Source organism: Camelus ferus, chromosome 6, assembly GCF_009834535.1.
Source record: "Camelus ferus isolate YT-003-E chromosome 6, BCGSAC_Cfer_1.0, whole genome shotgun sequence".
NCBI classification, from domain to species: Eukaryota; Metazoa; Chordata; class Mammalia; order Artiodactyla; family Camelidae; genus Camelus; species Camelus ferus.
In genome coordinates this window covers 2,150,364-2,167,256 of record NC_045701.1, presented here as the reverse complement: position 1 = coordinate 2,167,256, position 16,893 = coordinate 2,150,364, and the positions used below count along the sequence as shown (strand labels likewise).

At 46.8% G+C, this 16,893-nt stretch overlaps 1 long non-coding RNA gene across 1 annotated transcript in view; it reads left to right on the top strand.

The window, feature by feature from the left end:
• Positions 1-16,402, top strand: part of LOC106729511 — a 38,941-nt gene extending 22,539 nt beyond the window's left edge. The window contains exons 2-3 of the long non-coding RNA XR_001365922.2: positions 15,839-15,897; positions 16,153-16,402. This is a non-coding gene — a long non-coding RNA (uncharacterized LOC106729511). The remainder of the gene's footprint in view (positions 1-15,838; positions 15,898-16,152) is intronic.
• The last annotated feature ends 491 nt before the right edge of the window (positions 16,403-16,893 follow it).

Below are 16,893 nucleotides of genomic sequence, written 5' to 3'. Positions count from 1 at the left end.
CTCCATCTTTGATTATTTCAAGTCGAATTCTTGATCCAACTGATCTTCTCAAAATCAGCTGAGACACATCCCTCTCAGGCCTCCCAATTCAGTGACTGACGGTGGGGTGGGGTGGGGTGGGGCGGGGAGGGGCGCCACACCCCTAATTCCAAGAGAAGTCAAGTGCTGTTTACTCCACTGTGTCCTCTAGTTACTGGCTCTGTGCGATGGGAGGTTGGCCAGCCCAGGCGAGCACAACCAGCCTAGCCCCAACCTTGTCTGGTTTTTGTTAGATTGTGTTACAACCTTAGTGTTACTTAACTGAAGAGGACTGTGGGATGTGTGTGTGTCTGTGAGTCTGTGTATTAATAGCAATTTGTGATAGATGCCTTTGGCGCCCACACATTCAATAACACCCACACTCACAAAAAAAAAAGGGGGGGGGAGGGGAGCCGTTTTTATGGGAGATAACATAACTGCTTGCAATTTGGCTATTCATTGTGTCTTTGGCGTTTTATGTACTGCATTAGCGGAGGCAATTTCATGCATATGGATATAATGCATTAAGTGGAGGCATTTAAATATACTGAAACTAATTTTATGATGATTAGTTGAAGGAAAACATTGCATTCGTATCATCTATATAGAAGCCAATTTGCATGAAAATGCCCGAAGTTGCTATGCCAACATTTTCTGTGCTGCTGGTCGGGGTCGTCTCCGAGTCAAGACTTTGTATTAAAAATCGGTCTCCAGTGCCCATGTCTTTTAATTCATTGCAAGCTGTAGGCCATTTGCTCACAAAGCGCTCGCAGTAAAACAAATGAATAGCTAAAATACTCATTTGCATGATTCCCATTTGAAAACGATTCCCCTGAAATTAAAAAAGCGTGTTACTCGGTTGTGAAGATGGATGGGCCAGTGAGGCGGGCAATTAATATTTTCGGCGTTCTCTTTAAAGCCCTCCCAAGACTAAGAACAGCACATGCCAGACAAATTGGGCCCCACAACAGTTTCAGGGCCTCGGCAGCAGCAGCTTGCTTCCACTGTCTCCCCTTTATTGTCTCACTTACATTATGCAGTAATTAAAACTATTTACCATTCCGACTTATCCGCCATCTGCTACCGCGGGGGGTTCCTCTTCTTTAGAAAGCTTCTTACAGAACAGCGAGAAGAGGGGAAGGCTTGGCCCCCGACTGTGGAAAGGGTCCTCTGGGCTCTTTCCCCTTCTCCCGGCCATGTCCACCTGTCCCTCTGTGAAAGGAGAGAAGGAATGACTGGAGAGGTCACATAGTGATGCTGAGTTTCTGAGTCAGTGGGTTGTGGATGCGTGCGAGTATTAGAGCACAGCTTTCTTCTCCTTTTGGGGGGAGTCTTGGCTTAGATCCGGGGTCATCCATGTGTCTAGAAGGAGCCGAGGCCTGGATCTTCTCACACACAATGACTGCAAAGGTCTGGGGGTTTTGGATGTGCAGTTGGGGTCTGGGGGCAAGGCTGCTAGATACAGTTGTTCATGTTGTTCACTGCACAAGTGTGCCCAGCCCGGGGGACTGTAAATGCTGAAGCCTGTCCTGTGATCCATGCACCCATCTGAGGTCCTATGGGGCTAGGTCTGGCCTGGGGTGGGCACCTTCTTCTAATTCATACAAAGGTGCTCCGACCTCACTGTGACCTTGTTTGAGAGAAGTCGTTTTGAAAGTAACCAAGTTCCTGCCTCTTGTCCGTGGTGACTGATGCTCCCAGGCTGGTTTAAGCACGGGACCCGGCCCTGCCTAGGCTTAGCATTTGTTTGCAGAGGCTGAGCTAGGATGTCCAGAGAGCTGCCTCCTCTGAGAACATTTCCATTTCCTCCTGGGCCCAGCCCCGAAGCCAGCACCCACTCGATTCTGGAGAAACCAAATGTGGCGAGAATGGGGACTGACTCTCTCACCAAGACAAAGGGTGGACCCGGAGCCTGGGGACCTGTGGCCAGTGGCGAGCCGCTGAGGACAGGGCCTGCGTGGAGAACGCTTTCCACCTCCTCTTCTTTCCAGAGCCCACCCGGTGCTGGGCACACAGCACGTTTTCCAAAGTACTTGTTGCATTAAGTCAATGGTGAAGCTTTTAGTCTTTTTGTTTTTTAATCTTGTTTTTAAGTTTTTTTTTTTTAATTGAAGTGTATTCAATTTACAATGTTGTGTTAATTTCTAGTGTGCAGCATAGTGATTCTGTTACACACACACATATATATATATATTCCTTTTCATACTCTTTTTCATTATAGGTTATTGCAAGATATTGAATATAGTTCCCTGTGCTACACAGTAGGACCTTATTGTTTATCGATTTTACATATAGTAGTTAGTATCTGCGAATCTCGAACTCCCAATCTATCTGTCTCCACGCCTTCCCTCCCTGGTAACCATGAGTTTGTTTTCTATGGCTGTCAGTCAAGCTTTTAGTCTTGACACCACTGGCCAGTCATGAAGCCTCCTCTGAAATTTCATCCAGCAGACCGTCTCAGCTCACGTCTTGCCTTCTTAATGGTCTTTCTCTGGAACTTAACCAAAGGCTTTGGATTTGCTTAGAACTCCGCCCACTGCCTGCGACTTTCCTGGCTCCATTCCTCACTAGAGGCCACGGGGCCGTGCGCGCAGCGCGTCGTGTGTCTGTCCTAGGCCTGGAACCCCTTTGCCTGTCTTCTCCTCTCCGGTGACTTCACTTCTGCTTCTCCCCTCTCCTGGGACACAGGACCTTGCTTGCCCAGGTCCACAGAAGACAGCTCTCTTGGCCTCAGTGACTTAACTGGGTTGGCGCTTGGCCTAGCTGTCACACCCTCCATCTCCAGGTGGCTCTGGAACCTCCTGGCAGTGGGCAGATCAGAGCACGTGCCTGGCCGTGAGTAATGAAGTGATCACGCTTTATGGACATTGCTGGTCTGGGTTCCAGACAGGAAAGGTGAATTTCAAACCAGAGCTTTGTCCAGCGATGGTGTGGACTGTCTCTGAAATGAGTGAGTTCCATGTCGTTGTCACTAAAGAGATGATGGCAAAAAAAAAAAAAAAAAAAAAAAAATTTTAAATGAAAACCAAAATAAGAGGGAAAAAAGTAAAAGGAAGGAAAAAAAAAGATACGATGGCATCTGGGAATCACACAACAGCATCGCCACACCTAACACGAAGGCCCCCGCCAGGCACTGGGCGCTCACCTGCTGTCCAGACTAACCAGAAATTCATTCTCAACGGGACAGAGAAGGAAGCTTGGTGGACAGCGTGGTTTACATAACTGAAACAAATACATGTGTGGGGAAAAGGCATGACTTAACCTAGAGGACAGTTCTCTCTAAGGCTTAGCCACAGTCAGGAGGGGAGCTGGCGATACCTTCTGGGGTCTCCTAAGTGCTGTCTGTTTATACCACCAACAGGAAACATGCTTCCTGCCCAAGCTTGGCCACCGCCTCCCTGGCGCTTGGCCAGGGAACCTGAGGTGGCCAGTGTGCTAGAAAGGGCGCTGACCTTGGAGTCTACAGCCCTGGGTTGGAATCTCTTTGGCCATTGGCTATCTGACCTGAGGGAGGTCATCCAAGCTCTCTGCCACTCTCGGGCTTCTCCTCCATTAAATGGGATGACATGCCCGCCTGTCTTTTGACAGGTTGCCTTGAGTCCATCAGTTAATATTCAGTGCCTAGTCTGTATCCGCGGAGCAGGTGTGTGCCTTCTGGGAGCAGATGGAAGCATCTTTGTACGCTGGAGAAAACGCTGCAGATGTGAGCACTGGAAACGTCAGTTGCCTGTAGCTTCCCCGTGAGTCCAGTTTTGCAAGTCAGAGCCAGGCAGGAGCCAGGAAAGAGAGGTCTCCCCTTGTGGAGGAAGGGCAATATGATCATATCTAACATTGCTCTGCGCCAGGCCTTGTGCTAGGCCCTTCATGTGAGTGACCTCCCTCCAGTTCCTATGGTCTTTCTTCTACTAATGGGAAAATTGGGAGCTCAGAGGATCTGGGTTGAGACCCAGAGTCTATTTCTCTTCCTCACTTGCTGTGTGACCTCGGGCAGGTCACTCACTCTCTCTGAGCCTCCATGGCCCCATTTCCACCCCCTGCCTGCTCTTCCCCACCCCACAGTGCCTTTCAAATCCTCCACTGGCTGCCACACTGCATCTCCTGACAAATCACTATAATTATTATTGTGAAGCTTTGTTATTAAGATGTGCTTGAGAGAGAAACATTCTTAGACGCTGAAATAGACATCAGTAAAAGTAAACCAGGAAGCAGGAATCTGGAAGGGGTAGGGGGAGTGGGAAGGGGGGCAGAAAATGCAAAATCAGTTCCAGGGAAATCATCACGTGCTTCGAATTTGGAGGGACTGGCCAGAGAGAAGGACGGAGGAAAAGCCAGCTACCGGCTTAAATAACCACAAGTAAAGCTCAATCCTGGACCAAAATAGAACCCCACGTAGGAAACCATCTTGCTCCAAGGCCCCGGAAAAAGAAAAAAATTTAGCATAGAGAAGCCATTTAAAGCAGAAAAAATATTTGTATGTAAAAGGAAATATTTTAGGTAGGCGTTGAATACCAAATGATTTTGGGTCTCTGTGGGGAGTAATGAGGCATAGCAAACACACAATTCTATATGCGTGTAATATTATCATTGCACGCCTTGGAAAGCTTTTAAATCACAGAAATGCAGTTAGGGACCATTGTACAAAATAAACATCCCGCTTGGTGTCTTGCCTGCCCTAAGTTCCTTGATGTAGAGCGGGACTGCCAGATTTTTACAGCCCCATAAATTAACGTGGTGCTGATTTGATTGAGCTAAATTAATAAGACTTGCGCTTTGTTGCAAAATAACTATTACAGTATGTGTGTGGACGCACTGCCGATAAGGAAATTGCCGCCTTTAACAATCCCACTGAAGTTTCATGGAGGATTTCAAAACCGATTTTAATTAAAACAAAAGCCGATGTGTGGCAATAATGTGGGTGTTAAGGAGAGAAAATGCAAAATGTCTTTTTAAATCCATTTTAATATGTCTTAAGGACTGGATGATCGATGGGGTAAGAGCCGGCGGCTGACACGGCGCTGGTACCCAGCCTGTGCTGCTGGCTTCGACGACGGTGGCACCTTGGGCGTTCCACTTCCAGCTGAGGGGTCATCTCCTGGGTCGGGGGCTCCAGGGGGGAGGACCCCCTTTTCAGGTGCTTTCTCAGACCTTGGCAGAAGCTGAGTCCCGTTCTCCTGGCCACTCGGGGCTGGAGCCAAGGCCGGCAGGGCCACAGACCCCAGGCCTGGCTCCAACCTTGAAGACCAGGCTCCCTCCAGCTCCTGCTCGCCTGTGACCAGCTACCTGGCTGCTGCCAGTGCTGAAGGCGGCCTCTGGGAGCCCTGAGGAGCGGGGGTTTAAGTAAGAAACAGCTGGAGCGTGGGAGCCAGTGGCTGAGGAAACCAGGGCAGAGCAGTCAGGCCGGCCCAGGAGGCTCAAAATAGGGGCCACTGGGGCCTTTAGGGCCAGAGGAGACCCCAAGTCAGGACAGAGGGCATTACTGGTGCTGGGGCAGGAGTGGGAATCCGGCTGCTCCTCCTGTGAGACCCACTCTCTTAGTCTCAACCTCTCATGACCTCAGTTTCCTTAGCTGTAAAATGGGAATAATGATAGACTTGACTTCACAGAGTCGCTGTGAGGGTTAAATGAGGTTGGTGCCTGACACACAAACGCCTAAAAATGTTAGTTATTGCTATAGAAAAACCCAGGGACAGTGACACTCGCTTCCTTTTTCCTGGTCATGTTTTAAATCAGAGACAATTAGCCCTTTCTTGGGGTCTGGCTATATAATATGAAAATGCTAACATGAAGAGGCCCTGTGATGTCCTGGGTGGTGTTCTGAGTGACTTGTTCACCTGCACCATCTCTGTAGTCCTCACAGTGGGAGGCTCGGAGGTGAAGGGACACATCCATGTCGCACAGTGTCATGAGTGTTGGAGCCTGCTCTGAACCACTAGGTCAGTGGCCTTCAGCCTTCTTTGGAAAAAAAAAATGCATTTTCCCACGTGACCCAGTATACACACACTCCCCCACACATACTTGTAACTAAAGTAGAATTTTCATAAAATCATGCTTTTAATTCGGAGAATACATAGAATGTTTTTTATTCTGTTTCCTTTGTAAAGGAAATTGTTCGTGACTCACTAAATTATTTGCAGCCCATTCTTACAACCCAGCCCAGTGTGGAAAATGCCACGCTCCCCTGGCACCACAGGGGAGACTTTCTATGTGTTGTATCATCTAGCCATCCCACTTCCCGTGGAGGGGGAGGTAGTGATGCACCCACTTTACAGAAGAGGAACTGAGGTTCAGGGGGGAGGATGGATTTGGCCCCAGCCCTGGCCACACAGCTTGTGATTGCTCAGCGTGTCGGCTGTCCCCCGGGCCCTCCCCTACCCAACAAGCTCCATTAGGGGAGAAACCACGTCTGCCTGGCACCGACCGAGCAGCCCCCAGTAACGTTCATTGATCAGATGGCTGGGTGGCGGGGCTAGGGTGCCGTTTCTGGTCCTCGCCCTCTCCAGCCCACCCCCCAGGCTGTGGTCCAGTGTTCTCTTTGGCTCCTTCCTCCTTAAGGAAGGGGCTCCTGTGTCTCCCCAGAGCAGGCCTAGCTTGGGCTTAAAGGCCTCCTCAGGTCAAAGGTTGTAGCTAAGAGGACCAGAAATACTTGCAGGGAGAGAGGAAGGGATGGGCCCTCTCTGGGGGGGGGGGGCTACTGCAGGGAGACCCCCAGTCCACCACCCGGGGGCCCAGAGGAGGGGGCTTTACTAGTGCAGGAAGCCAGGTGTGACCATTCAGAGGAGGCAGAAAGGAAAGTTCATGAAAGACCAAAGAACTCGACTTGCCGCCTGGAGCCTGTGGGGAGGTAGGGTCAGGTCCGCGGCCTCACAGGATGGACAGGGCGTGTCCTCATCGGGTCCTGAGGGGACAAGTCCAAGGCAGAGGCAGCAGCCTCCACCCGGTGTTTGCCCTTGAACGCTGAAGGAGCGTGGGCTGCCCATCGACTCCACTGGCCCAGGATTGAAGCTGGGCTGCGGAATCCTAAAGACGCAGACATTGTCCGGGTCAGAGGAGAGGCTGGCGGGCAGAGTGGGGCCGCGGAAGCGTGTCCCGAGCAGCTGGGAGCCAGCTAAAGGCTGGGGGCTGTGGGAGATGTGGCAGAGCCGTGTCTCAGAGACCCTGGGAGGAAGGTGGTGAGAGCGGACTGAAGGGGCAGGGCCTGCTAGGAGGCTATCCAGTCCTCCAGGCCCAAGGCTCCTTTCCACAGGGACGCTTCCATCTCCCTTTGCCAGGGGACACCAGTCCCCTGGCTGTTCCTTCCTTGGGTTTTATCCTGAAAGGGCTGCTCTGCCCTGTTGCGGACGATTCCATTGGCCCCAGCACCAAAGCAGAGGAGATCCGAAGGGACGAGCCAGCAAGTTGGAGAGTGGGGTCCCCACCCGCAACAGTGAGGTAAGAGCGTCTCATCCATGCCCTCACCACACTGCTGGCTGCCTCTTCTGGGGGTCCCCGCTGGTGGGCTGTGGGGTCCGGGGTCACTCCCTCCCACTCACCTCATAGCAGAATGATGACTCTCACCACGTGGGAACCCGAATGCCTGAGTCTACATTCCAGCTCAGCTCCTTCCTGGGTGGTGACTTCGGCAAGTTATTTCAGTGCTCTGAGCCTTAGTTTACCCACCTATAAAATGGGATAATAATAGCCCTTACCTTAAAGGGCTGCATGAGGGTTCAATGAACCCATGCAGGTGAAGTCATGGGACCTACCAAGCATTGACAAGAGGCAGAGTTATCACTTGTACTATCTTCATCCCTCATACGTGCCCTGAGCGGGGTCTCAGCAAGGTCCCTGCTGGGGGCTGGCGTGGGGGCTGGGATAAAGACCACAAAAGGCAAGGGCCTGAGTGTTCAGAGAGACAGACAGACTGTGAGGGGCTGAAGAAGGCCAGCTCTGGAATGCTGCTCGCGTGGCCGCAGCGTGTGGCTGGGTTTCCTCACAGGTGGGCTGACCTACCTGGACAGTCCTGATCTGGGGAACTGAGAGGGGGCAGCACCCTCTGCCCCCTGCTGCCCTGCTGAAGAGCTGTTTTCTGCTCTCTGCTGTGTTCTGGAAGCTTAGAGACTCAAAGCCAGGCCCTCAGCCTCCAGATTCAGTGCTTCCCCTAAGAAGCCAGAAAACCAAGCTCCCCAGTCTCCTGCTTGCTGGTGGCAGCGTTCCCCAGTCCAGACAGCAGAGCAGAAGGAACCCCGTGTGTATCAAGTTGGCTCCACCCTCCTTAGAGCCGAGGAGACTGAGCGCTGGGCGGGAAAGTGCTGGCTGGGGCCCTGCAGGGATGCAGTCAGATGGAGCTGGGACGGAGTCTCTCAGCTCCCAGACTGGGGCTCTCTCCCCCACCTCACAGCTGCCTCTGTGCCTCCCATGCCGCGGTCCAGGGTGGGGGTCGGGGGGAGAGCAGGCGCCTTCCTGGCCAGGTTCTCTCTCCCTCCCCGGGAGCTCTCAGGCCTCACGTTACCTAGATTTTTCTTTTTTATTATCTACCTCTCTTTTTCTTATCCCGCATCCCTATCTGGACCCCTTGTATCAATTTCGCCAAATTTTGCACTTTAAACAATTTATCATCATTTTTACTTTTGAATTGAAGCCACTCTTTTATTTGCTCCAAGTGAATCCCTCTCATACATTTTTAGCTTTTTATATATATCAGGTTCTAATATTTTATTTTTTAATCCAGCTGATTATATTTTTAAAAATCCATTTGATTATATTTATATATTATTTTATATAATAATAATATTATTATATTATATTATAATTATATAATAATTACATTATATTATAATATATTATATTATTTATTAATAATATAATAATATAATTGTATTATAACAATAATAATATATTATTATTATTATAATTCATAATTTTATTTTTTTAAACACCTCTGTTGTGGTATGGTTCCTATACAGTAAACTACGCATATTTCAGATGTACAGTTTGATTAACTTTGGTAAATGTATACACCCATGAAACCACCACCACAATCAAAATAGCTAACATTTCCATCACTCCCCAGGAAGTGCAAATTTCAAGCTCCCGATTTATCCCTTCCTACCCCCTTTTCCCCCTGGTAACCATAAGTTTGTTCTCTATGTCTGTGAGTCTGTTTTATAGATAAGTTCATTTGTGTCCTTGTTTTTAGATATCACATATAAGCGATACCATACGGCATTTTTCTTTCTCTTTCTGACTTGCTTCACTTAGAATGACAATTCCCAGTCCCATCCATGTTGTTGCAAATGTTATTTTATTATTTTTTATGGCTGAGTAGTATTCCATTTTATAAATATACCACATCTTCTTTATCCAGTCATCTGTTGATAGGCATTTGGGTTGTTTCTATGTCTTGGCTGTTGTAAATAGTGCTTCTGTGAACACTGGGTTGCAGGTGTCTTTTAAAATTATATTTTACCCCAGATATATGCCCAGCAGTGGGATTGTTGGATAATATGTTTATTTTTAGTTTTTTAAGGAGCCTCCATACTGTCCTCCATAGTGGCTATACCAATTTACATTCCCACCATACCCTCTCCAACTTTTATCGATTATAGGCTTTTGAATGATGGCCATTCTGACTGGTGTGAGGTGATACCTCATTGTAGTTTTGATTTGCACTTCTCCGACAATCTGTGATGTTGAGCATCTTTTCATGTGCTTGTTGGCCATCTGGATGTCTTCTGTGGAGAATTGCTTGTTTAGATCTTCTGCCCATTTTTTGATTGGGTTGCTTGTTTTTTTGATATTAAGCTGTATGAGCTTTTTGTATTACTCATGATTTTCAACTCTTGGAACAGTTGTCTTTAAAAAATGTTATCATCTTATTCCCATTCTTAATTTTGACCTTTTATGATTCTCTATTCCTACCTCTATTATCTGTTTCTATTCTTTATTTCCCCTCCTCCTGCTCCCTTTGTGTAGTCCTCTTTACCTGGGGATGGGTGTTTACACCAGGAAGCAAGATGAGTGGGTGCAGGGGAGTCATGATGTAGAAAGGCCCCATCCACTTTGGGGGATGGTTGGACGCCTTGGCCCCCTCACTGTCTTTGTGACTGTCCATCTGGCACGGCCACTTAAGGAAGGAGCTTCGAATCTCTTATCCAGGGAGTCTCATGATCAACTCTCCCCGAGCCACAATAATCCATGTGGTCACAGGACTGGTTCATTGAAATCAAGCTGCCGTTCATGTCAACTGAGCCTTAAGAAGAGCTGCATCTCTTAAGCCCTACAGTTTGCACTGTATCAAGTCCGTGCATCCGGAGCACCCGCGCCCACAGTGGGAGGTTTGTTGATGGTGCCTCCTGACATGAATCAATCTTTCACTTCTTTCTCTCTTCCCGGCTCCAGTCCAAGCTGCCATTGTGCTTCACCCTGACCACTGCAGCAGCCCCCAGACTGCTCCATCCCAGTCTGTTCTGACTGTCATGGTAGAAACAACTGGAAATGCTGAATAAAATGAAAAATATTTTCTTAAAGCATTAAAGAGCTCACAAGATAGTAGGAAGCACCAAGGCCAAGGGTGGGAACTCTGAGAGTCCTGAAGCCACCTGTGCCCAGTGAGCATTTGCCCAACCAGCAAACTTGACCTTCAGTTTTGACATGACGGAGGGTATTTGGGGAGAGAAGAAAACCCATGGCTCAGCCAAGATGGGAAATCTAATAGGACATCCTCCTTCATAAAGGTGGGATTCCAAAGGGAATCCTTAGGGTAAATGTGAGCCAGAAGGAAGACTGCCTCACCCCTCACACCCTCAGGGACTGTTAGGAGAGTTGCCTTAGTTCTGAGCAGGGAAGGAGGGGAAAGAGCCATTCCTGAAAAGTGGATTTGCAGCCCAAGTCCACATCAGCTGCACGGTCAGAACAACTGTAGCCATGAACTTAATTCAAAGGGTCTTGGACTGATAATGCCTTAATGGCACTGGCAGAAGCAAACACAGATCTTTTCATCCCATACCTCAAAAAATTAGCAAAAGTAATTTCCCAAGAAAAATGAACAACTCAGACAAAAATATAACCAAGCACGCAAGGAAGCAAAGCTCTGGGAATGAGAACCCGAGGAAACAGTAAGCAGAAACACATCTGCATGATTTCAGATATTGGAATTATCATGTACAAAATATAAAACAATGATGCTTGCTATTGGAAAGGAGTAAAAAGACAAAGATGATAATATCTGCAGAGAACAGGAAAATATCAGAAGGAGAAACAATAGATTCTAAAAAGAGGGAAATGTTACATTTAGAAATAAAAAACATAATTGACCTAAATGCTCAGTGGATGGGTATAATAACAGATTAAATGCAGCTGAAGAGAGAATCAGTGAACTAGATGAATGCAGCAAAGAGAGAAAAGGAGATGGGGAATAGGAAAGAGGAATTGAGAGATAAGAGAGTTAAAATGAAAGATCTAATATTGTAGGAAATGAGTTCCAGATGGAGAAGAGTAAGAGAATGGGGTGGAGGCAATAATTCAGGAAATAATGGCTGAGAATTTCCAGACCTGAAGAAAGATACTGATCCATAGGTTTTTAAAAATTAATTAATTTTATTTTTGTTTAAATTTTGTTGGGAGGGAGGTAATTATGTTTGTTTGTTTGTTTGTTTATTTATTTATTTATTTTATTTTGGGGGGTGGGGAGGTAATCTGGTTTATTATTTACTTATTTATTTTTAACAGAGGTACTAGGAATTGGACCCAGGACCTCATGCATGCTAAGCATGCCCTTTATCACTAAGCTGTACCTTCCCCTGCTCCATAGTTTTAATGAATGAAATGAATGAATGAATGAATGAATCCCATGAAAGTTAAGTAAGTGAAATTCACATATAGACTCATTAGAGTGAAATTGAAGCACACCAAGATCCAAGACTTTGAAAGCTGCCAGAGAAGGGAACACACAGGTTGCAATCTATTCAAAAGAAGTATCTCGACTAGTAGCAGACTTTCAATAGCAACTGTGGGAGCCAGCGAGAACAGACTAATTGCATGTTGATTAAAAAATAACCACTAACCTAGAATTCTGCAGTCAGTGGATATTTCTTTATAAATAAAGTAACTATGGGGCTTTTCAGATAAAAAAAAGAGGGAAGAAACTTGCCGTTAGCAGTGCCTCCCAGAAGACAAGCCCAAAGGTTGTGCTGAAGGGAGAAAGACTTTAAAATATGAAAACAGAAACACGGATATCAGGGATTAAATGGATTGAAAGTGTTCTAAGACCCTTGCATAGGCCAGGAGGAGGGTAAAGGTATTACTGATTAATGGCAGCTACTGATAAATTTTAAATACATGTTGTTATAATTTCTAGGCTAACTATTAAAAGAACAGAAACAGAATATATCTCTCAAACTAATTAATGGAGCAATTCTGCATGGTCAAAAATATTCCATTAATCCAGAAAAAGGCAAGAAAGGAAAGTAAAAGAAACACAGAAAAAGTGGAGAAAATAGAAAGCACAAAATAATGTGGTGGAAATAGATCTAAATATATCAGGAGTTATATTAAATATAGGTGGAGTAAATGTTCCAATTAAAAAACTGAAGACTATCAGACTATACTTAAAAATACTAAAAAAAAAAAAAAAAAAAACCCCAAAAAACAAAAAGTGCAAGGATACATCCAAATGGATGAAAAAAAAATCATATCATGAAAATATTTACTGAAAGAAAGCTGGTATAGCTATATTTATATCAAACAGCATAGTCTTAAAGGCAAAAAGAATTATTAAAGATACAGAGGGCCTTTGTACAACCAAACAAATGAATAAAATACAGCTACGTGCACAAGCATGGATGAAACTCATGTGTAATGATGGGTGAAAGACGCCAGACACCAATCATTAGAGTACAATCCCATTTACATGAAGTTCAGAAAACAGGAAAAACTGAACTATAGTGTTTAGTAGCTCACAACTGGTGGTAAAATGAAAAAGGCAATACAATTAAAACATAGAAGTCAAAGTAGTGGCTCCATCTGGGGGGGAAAGCAGTTGCAATCAAAAAGGGGTACACAGGAGATCAGGGGTGCTGAAGAGCTAGGTCAGGTGTTCATATGATAGTTATGCGTTACACTGTATATGTATATTTAATGTATGTTTGCATGATTTATTTCACAATTGAAAAAAATACTCTGAGTTCTAGACCATGTTCCATCACGGTGTCTATAAATTCTTTAATATTCCTCCCTTCAAGAGATGGAAACAAATTCTCCTCCCTTTGAATGTGAACTGGACTTACTGACTTGTTTCTTACAAGTAGAATAAAGTGGAAGTGAAGATGTGTGACTTCAGAGACCAGGCTGTTAAAGACATTGTAAAATCCTCATTATTTTCTCTTGGATCCCTTGTTCTGGGGAAGCCATGTTGTGAGGACACTCAGTCAGCCTATAGAAAGGCTCCTGTGATGAGAAACTTGGGCCTTCAGCCAACAGCTAAGTGAGTGAGCTTGTTTAGAAGCAGATCCTCCAGCCCTAGTCAAGAAGTTAGATACTACATCTCTGGCCAACGTCTCGATTGCAGCCACATTGGGGACCCTGAGCCAGAACCAACCAGCTGAGCTGTTGCCAAATTCATGTCATGCAGAAACTGTGAGTCAATAAATGTTGTTTTAAGCTGTTGAGTTTGGGGATAATTTGTTACACAGCAAGAGATAACTAATACATATCACTAATCTGCTGTGTAGCCAAGTTGCATTTCTTCTCTGGGCTTCCATTTTCTCACCAGTGTGGTGGAGAAATTGGACTAGATTATGAATGGCAAATATATTTCATCCTGCCATAGAGATGCCAATCAGTTGCTGCACCGTGAGAGGACTCTGAGACTGCACCTACATGAGGGTGACAAAGTGCATCAATTGACCGCAGGGGAGCAGGAGAGTAGCAGCTTATTTACGATGTGTGGTCTGCCCCAAACTGAGATGATCACAGAGGGGAAATCATCTGAGCTGTTCTCCTCTACTAGATATAACTCTGTTGGAAGTCCCAAATCCTTAACACAAAATGACAAAAGCAGTCGATTTCCCTCTAACACAGGGGCTTGTCCTCCCCAGTCCCCATGTCTGAAATCACTCGAACTCAGAAACATTGGCCAGGGCTCTGGAAATGAACCTGGGTTCAAGTCTTGTCTGTCTCTTAACAGCTGTGTGACCCTCAGCGACCTGCTGCATCTCTCTAAGCCTCAGCGCCCTCACCTATAAGACGTAGATTTCTCTAAGGATTAAATGAAACTCATGGCCACAAGTCAGTCTGTTCATCAGGAGTCACTGACTCAAACACCATGAACCCATCCTTGAGCTAGTGGTGTTCTGAGGGATATACAGACGTAGCCCAGAGTCCCTGCTTTCAAAGAACCTTTTGTCTGTTTGAGGAGACACGTCTTGGCCACAGTACCTTTCAAGCCAGTACAAGCACAGTGCCTAACTGGTCTGGAATGACCACGTGTGCTTGAGTAGTTCTCAAAGTGTGGTCCCCCAGACCTATCCGCACCAGTATCACCTGGGAACTTGTTCGAAATGCATATTCTCAGACCCCACTCAGACCTTTGGAATCAAACACTCTCTAGGGGTGGGGCCCAGCGGTCTGTGCTGTAATAAGCCCCCTCTGCGATTCTGATGCAAGCTTTTTAAGAGTTTGAGAACCACTGCTCCAGGCGTTCAGGAAACAGAGGGACCAGGAGAGGACTAATGGAGGATGTGGAATTTGAATCTTTAAGAATGACTAGAAATGGATAGAAGAAAAGGTGACTGGTTTCAGTGGGACCCACCGGCCACAGTCCTTCCCTGGGTCTCCCTGGGCTCCTGACGCAGAGCGATGCCTCCATCCATCAGCATCCCCTAAAGCAGAGGAGACCCTGCTACCAGGAGGCAGTGAGGAGGCTGTAGGGGGGGGGGGCGGCGGCAGCAGCTACACGGCTCCCTCCTGCAGAGGACCTCCCGAGCCCCAGCCTCACGTGGGCCTTTGCAGGTACTGAATTATGAATGGAAGTTGCCCAGAAATAATCACCAACATTATTGCCGTCCCCCTCCCCCGCCCCGCCCCACGCGTGTGTCCTCCACGAGCCTGCGGCTATAGACTTTGTTGCTTCAACTCTCCAGGGTTGTTATAAATTAGAGCTCTCACATGAACAGTGGGGCAGGGAACCTGGGGAGAGGGAATCCCATCTGAAAGGCCTAAAAGGGACAGACTCCTTTAACTGTGTGTGTTGGTTACCCTCAACTTTTCCTTCCGCGTGATCTATCCCACCCGTCCCTATTAAATAACTAATTATTTAACATCTTTTAAAGCTCTGTTATATATTAGAACAGGCAGGACACAAATGAGTGCTTTTAATAATATAAAAGCCCATTAGCTTCATTTACTGTTAATGTTAAAATAAACATGAGGCAATTTAGATATACTATTCCAATTTCACGGAAACTTTGATGTTTTTCTTCTCTAGTCACATAATTAAGGGAAAAACTACTAATGATATTAAGTTTGTACAGTGTTAATGACAGAAACAGGCACAAGCTGAAATTGCAGCCATTAATATGAAAAAATAAAATATTTAACAGGGGAGATAGATGAGCGCAATTTTAATAAACCCAAATGAAGAAAATTAATTTTAGAAAGTTCCACAGTCTTTCACGGGCTACCATTACACAAGCTGTCTAATGTATTATTTTTGTGGTCTGGATTATTTATCGATGGTCCGGAGGAATGCCCTGGTTTTTGCGTATGGTTTTGTGGATGATGAAGATTTTTGCCTTGATTTGTTTAATTCTTTCCCTTTTCCCTTTGCTCTACCACCATCCCCCAGATGGAAAAGGCTTTATCTATAGTGTGCTTTGACAGACGGACCTTACCAACAATCTGTAGGTGAGTTACGGGGGGGGGGGACCATGTAACCCACTAGAGGGTCTTGCAGTCACTGGTGATCCACCAGGTGGCTGCAGGGCTGAAACGTGACAGTTGGCTCCAGAAGGAGCCCTTATGTCTGGGTGGGGCGACCACTGCTCTGTCTTCAGTTTTCCTCTCGGGATCTGGGTCTTAACCTCTTGTAGTGGGTTGAATAGCATCCTTCCCAAATTCATATCCACCTGGGACCTCAGAATGTGACCTCTTTGGAAATAGGGTCTTTGTAGACGTGTAAATCCAGTGAGAGACAGAACAGACACACAGAGACACAGAGGACACGGCCAGGAGAAGACAGAGGCAGAGATCAGAGCGATGCGGCCACAAGCCGAGGAATGCCTGGGGCCACCAGGGCTGGAAGAGACAAGGAAGGAACCTTCCCTGGAGCCTGCAGAGGGACCCTGGCCCTGCTGACACCTTGGTTTCAGACTTCTGGACAACACAACTGTGAGAAAATAAAGATCTGTTGTTTTAAGCTACTAAGTTTGTGGTTATTTGTTACAACACCCTAGGAAACCAGTACAGTGCTGAAACACCATGGAAATGAGCACCCCTGACCCATCTCAGGGAGGGTCCCGGGAAGGGGAGCGGGACAGGCTGCTGGGAGGGCAGCAGAATGCAGAGCAGGACCCGATGCGGCTGCAAGGAAAGGAAGTCTAGGCTGACAGCAGACTGTGGCATCTGCAGCACATGGAGCACGTGGGACAGTGAAAGACAAGAAGGTGTCAAGACGGACCGACCCAGAGACACGGTGGGGTGGGGGGCAAGTACTAGGCAGGTCACTGAGCCAGTGACAGGAGCCCAGGGAGGTAAAGCATGGAGCCTGGCCACACCCGTGAGGCACAGGGTGGAACTGGGTTCTTTGGGAGCCAATCCTGGAGCCCATTTGTCAAAACAGCAGCCAGTGAGCTGAGGACTCATAACAGTGCCAACAGAGGGCTTGCTGTATGGGATGGGGGG